The sequence below is a fragment of the Arachis duranensis genome, chromosome 9 (assembly GCF_000817695.3).
Source record: "Arachis duranensis cultivar V14167 chromosome 9, aradu.V14167.gnm2.J7QH, whole genome shotgun sequence".
Taxonomy (NCBI): domain Eukaryota; kingdom Viridiplantae; phylum Streptophyta; class Magnoliopsida; order Fabales; family Fabaceae; genus Arachis; species Arachis duranensis.
This window is the reverse complement of record NC_029780.3, coordinates 19,436,529-19,442,150: the sequence shown is the minus strand read 5'-3', so window position 1 is coordinate 19,442,150 and position 5,622 is coordinate 19,436,529. Positions and strand designations below refer to the sequence as shown.

The 5,622-nt window shown below is 32.6% G+C and overlaps 1 pseudogene; it reads left to right on the top strand.

The window, feature by feature from the left end:
* The window catches only part of LOC107465004 (protein FAR1-RELATED SEQUENCE 5-like), a 15,680-nt pseudogene extending 12,299 nt beyond the window's left edge, over positions 1 to 3,381 (top strand).
* The last annotated feature ends 2,241 nt before the right edge of the window (positions 3,382 to 5,622 follow it).

The following is a 5,622-nucleotide window of genomic DNA, read 5'->3' as shown; positions in this document are numbered from 1 at the left end:
GAGAATGAGTTATTCATTTCATTTTTGTGAATGTACTTATATTTGGATGATTGTTGCTGCTTGTGTTTGCAGCCAAGAATGCTTTTTAGTGATTTTTGGAATTTTGATTTATGTTATGGCTTAGTTTCAATATGAATCAACATTAGTTTGTTCAATTTGTAGAAAGGTCTCCGTGACATTTGATCCATTCATGTATTTATCATTCAGATAAGGGATTGTTGTTCCCTCATTAATCTGCAATATGATTGTGACCTGACTTCATTGCATCCTTATTTGAGCATAAGCTATATTGGTTTATCTTTATTTGACAATAGTTCTCTCTTCTACTGGCTCTTATTTTGATTTGTAGAAAAATTAATTTATTTTTCTTACCTTGGTTTCTTTAATTATTGTGTGCTGACTCCCTTCCGAGGTTAGAATTTGCACTTGAAGTCATATTTTAGTTCTTACTTCTGTTTGCCATTCATCAAAGCTTTCCTCATATTTCATCAAATGATTAGCCTCAACAACGGAAAAAACAGGAATCAAGTATGTTGATCTCTGGGTGGCCTCTTTTATTCTTTTCATGAACATATTTGCTAACTCCAAACTAGTAAATTACTATGAGAGCTTAGTATGTGTGTATATATAGCTTGCTAGAAGAATTAATTTATTTTTTTTAGAAACTTGCTACTTAGAAATATAGCTTGAAAGCCAATGTTGTAAGAGTAGTTTGGGAGAGCTTTTCGTATAAGGTCTACTGAACAAAAATTGGGTACATATGCTCAAAAGGATCACTTTTCAAATTCTGCTCAACACAGTTTTCATCCCTTACTGTCATGGATTAAGAGGCTAAATGACTAATACTTCATAATTTTAAAACTTCCAAGTATTCATAAACACTAATCCAACTCAATTTTTTATGCTAGAATTTTAAAGTACCTGCCATATCATATCTTTGATTTACATAATAAATTAATAATAAATGTTTTAAGAATTTTTACTGGTTTTAAAACTTAGAATTTGAGTGGCTGAGCTTATAGACGGTTCCTTAGCATTTAGCAACACAATTATCATTATATACTAATTCAGCCAAATTATACCATGATAATGGAAGAAAAAAATGATAAGCAAAACAGGATGAAAGCTATATCTCTAACACATATCAACTTGAGTAATGTATCCAAAAATAATATTACAATCCAAGTAATTGCTGAAATAATTTTCACAAAACCGGATCCATGCAGGACACCATATAAATTAAAGAGTATAGCAAATCAAAGCCATAATAATATTAATAATGTTGTCAAGTAAGACAGAGTTCAATCTAACTACCTTCATATGATCAGATCACCCTTTTGGCATTTTCATGAGAAAGCTAAATTAAATTATATCACTTGTGCGGGAATATTTTTTTTTCAAATACGTAAATTCTTTTAAATTAAATTTGTCTGAAATTTAATTGAAGAAAAATATTTGATTTGTCTAAAATTTGTTTGAAAAAAATTTATTATATTTGACTAAATTCGTTAGAAATTTGTCTGAAATAAAGTATATTTTTTGTTTGAAATACGTTGTTTTTATGTTAGCTAATCTGTCTGAAATTCGTCTAAAATACATCATAATAGTTAGAAATCTAGCAGATAAATGCCTATTCGAAATCTGTCACAAAATCGTTTGAAAAAAATTTCGGACGAAATTTCAGACAAAATTTCAATTAGCAACAAGGCTTTTTGGGACAAAAAAAATTCGTCCCAAATTTGTTTGAAAGAAAAATTTTGTCCATAATTTGTTCGAAATTTATTTCAATTTCGTCTCAAAATTCGTCCGAAAATGCCCTATTTCTAGTAGTGTATGGATGGTCATCACTCGATGGCTATCGCTATTCAGGAAGTGTTTCCGAATGCACATCATAGGTTATGTGCATGGCACTTGATGCGTAATGCAACAAGCAATATTCACAAACCTCAGTTTACGAAAATGTTTACAAAGTTAATGCTAGGTGATTACGAAGTTGGTGTGTTCGAACAAAAGTGGGAGGAAATGGTTGGATTCTTTGGAGTGGAAGATCGGGAATGGATAGTAGATATGTATGAAAAAAGAAACATGTGGGCTACCGCTCATATCTGAGGAAAATTCTTTGCTGGGTTTAGAACGACTTCAAGGTGTGAAAGTCTACATGCTGTCCTCAAAAGATATATTAAATCATGCTATAATTTGACAGAATTTGTTCAACACTTCCAGCGTTGTTTGAGCTACATGCGGCACAGAGAGGATTTGGCAGACTTTAAATCATCAACTGGACAACCTGTGATGCAGACACACTTTCAACAATTAGAAAGGTCAGCAGCTACCATTTATACCTGGCAAATTTTTGTGTTGTTCCGTTCAATGCTCCACAAGGCCAGCACATTGAAGGTAATATATGAAGAGGAAACGAGTTCTTGCAAGATTTATCAGGTGTCAAAATTTTACAAGCCTAACATGATATGGCATGTGTCTTTTCATAGAGAGCAAGATGAATTTAAATGCTCATGCATGAGAATGGACTCCATAGGTATTTCATGTAGTCATATACTTGCTGTTTTGGGTTTTCTAGACATTGCAGAGCTGCCAAAATCATTAGTGCTGCGAAGATGGACTAGAAAAGCGAAGGAAGGCATTAGTGGGTATGATGACATGGGTGGCTTGATGGAGGATTCCTTGGCTATCAATCGGCGTGCATGTTTGGCACATTGGTGTAAACAAATTATGAACGAAGGGTGCCTAAAAGGGGATATTTTTAATGAATCACGAGATGCATTGGTAAATATACTTTCATGTATTAGGGCTCATAACGGGGACAATAACATGATGGAGGAGCATGCAGAATACATGTATGAAGACCTTGCAAAGAATGGAAGTACTGAGATAGAGACCACAAGGAAGCCTAAGCGTTGCAGCTACTGTCGCAAGGGGGGGCATAACATTGCTACGTGTTCCATGAAGAAAATGGATGAAAGGACTCCCAAATTTGATGATGACGCTGAGGAGAATATTGAGGGTGAGGACTACTCCTTCGTAGATGCTGAAAGTGATGAGTATATTCACACTGAATGGTTTGAGGAGGAAGATGTAAGTTCAATAAATTTATGTTCAAGTATATTTTGTTACATATAATATTGTATGGCTAGTTCATAAGCCTTCCTATTTGCTATTTTGATCCAGGAATATTTAGATTCCTCAAGGTATTATGAACAGAGTGGTGGCGAGACTGCGTCCTCAATCGATTACGATTCTGGTGGTATAAAATGTTTTAAATTTTATTTTTATTTTTTGTTATACTTATTTTACTATTTTTAAACTTAAAAATATGTCGCTTAAATTTTAGGGGCAAATGATGATGATGAGGCAGAGTTGTGAACCATCCGTTGCAACAATCAAAGACGAGTTTAAGAGCACTTTTTCTGTTTCTATTAGTTATACTTTTGGAACTTGTTTACATCACTCTGAATCTTAAATACTTTAGAACAGGAGAATGAGTTATTCATTTCATTTTTGTGAATGTACTTATATTTGGATGATTGTTGCTGCTTGTGTTTGCAGCCAAGAATGCTTTTTAGTGATTTTTGGAATTTTGATTTATGTTATGGCTTAGTTTCAATATGAATCAACATTAGTTTGTTCAATTTGTAGAAAGGTCTCCGTGACATTTGATCCATTCATGTATTTATCATTCAGATAAGGGATTGTTGTTCCCTCATTAATCTGCAATATGATTGTGACCTGACTTCATTGCATCCTTATTTGAGCATAAGCTATATTGGTTTATCTTTATTTGACAATAGTTCTCTCTTCTACTGGCTCTTATTTTGATTTGTAGAAAAATTAATTTATTTTTCTTACCTTGGTTTCTTTAATTATTGTGTGCTGACTCCCTTCCGAGGTTAGAATTTGCACTTGAAGTCATATTTTAGTTCTTACTTCTGTTTGCCATTCATCAAAGCTTTCCTCATATTTCATCAAATGATTAGCCTCAACAGCGGAAAAAACAGGAATCAAGTAGTTGATCTCTGGGTGGCCTCTTTTATTCTTTTCATGAACATATTTGCTAACTCCAAACTAGTAAATTACTATGAGAGCTTAGTATGTGTGTATATATAGCTTGCTAGAAGAATTAATTTGTTTTTTTTAGAAACTTGCTACTTAGAAATATAGCTTGAAAGCCAATGTTGTAAGAGTAGTTTGGGAGAGCTTTTCGTATAAGGTCTACTGAACAAAAATTGGGTACATATGCTCAAAAGGATCACTTTTCAAATTCTGCTCAACACAGTTTTCATCCCTTACTATCATGGATTAAGAGGCTAAATGGCTAATACTTCATAATTTTGAAACTTCCAAGTATTCATAAACACTAATCCAACTCAATTTTTTATGCTAGAATTTTAAAGTACCTGCCATATCATATCTTTGATTTACATAATAAATTAATAATAAATGTTTTAAGAATTTTTACTGGTTTTAAAACTTAGAATTTGAGTGGCTGAGCTTAAAGACGGTTCCTTAGCATTTAGCAACACAATTATCATTATATACTAATTCAGCCAAATTATACCATGATAATGGAAGAAAAAAATGATAAGCAAAACAGGATGAAAGCTATATCTCTAACACATATCGACTTGAGTAATGTATCCAAAAATAATATTACAATCCAAGTAATTGCTGAAATAATTTTCACAAAACCGGATCCATGTAGGACACCATATAAATTAAAGAGTATAGCAAATCAAAGCCATAATAATATTAATAATGTTGTCAAATAAGACAGAGTTCAATCTAACTGCCTTCATATGATCAGATCACCCTTTTGGCATTTTCATGAGAAAGCTAAATTAAATTATATCACTTGTGCGGGAATATTTTTGGTGGGAAATTGAAAGCTAATATCAAATAACTTGAACTGCAATTAAATTGTCTTAAATAGTATCAAATAACATAAATTGCAAAACTAAATACCACAAACTAGTGTATACAAATAACAAATCATCTATGGTTGATTGAGTTCGTTGTGTTGAAACCAATGCTCACTAGCGTTGTCCATAATGGTCTTTCTCAGTTCATTGGAGGATCCCAAAACCAAGTCTATGGTAGTTGTGATTAGCACCTGATTTTCAGAAATCTAAAAGCACCAAAAAAAGAGAAAAAGCAAATCCGAAATTAAGAGGTCACTGAGCTTACATATTCAAGTGAAGGGTATTTTCCCATATAATCTTCATATTTATCAATTAACTCTTCTATTTGGAGATGTTGAAATACATCAACCTAATTTATATGTCATAAATTATGTAGATAAAAAAGTATAGAATAAAAAATAACAATCCAAGCTTTCTTATTTGATAACCATAACAAAACGTACTGAAAAAGAGGGAGGAAGGCACCAAGTTGTCTTCAGAGTAATGATTCTTTGCTCCCAAGTACATTTCCTAGCCCAAAGCTCCATAATCTAATTCAAGCATAGATATGGTTAGGTATTTATCCAGTTTTTGAGCATATAGATGACTAAGTTAGATTGATAGATAATCACTTTTACCTTGGCAGTAATTGTATGATCCTTGCTCAAGCAAAAAAGTTCTTGACGTGTTGCGGACGAACCTCCTATCT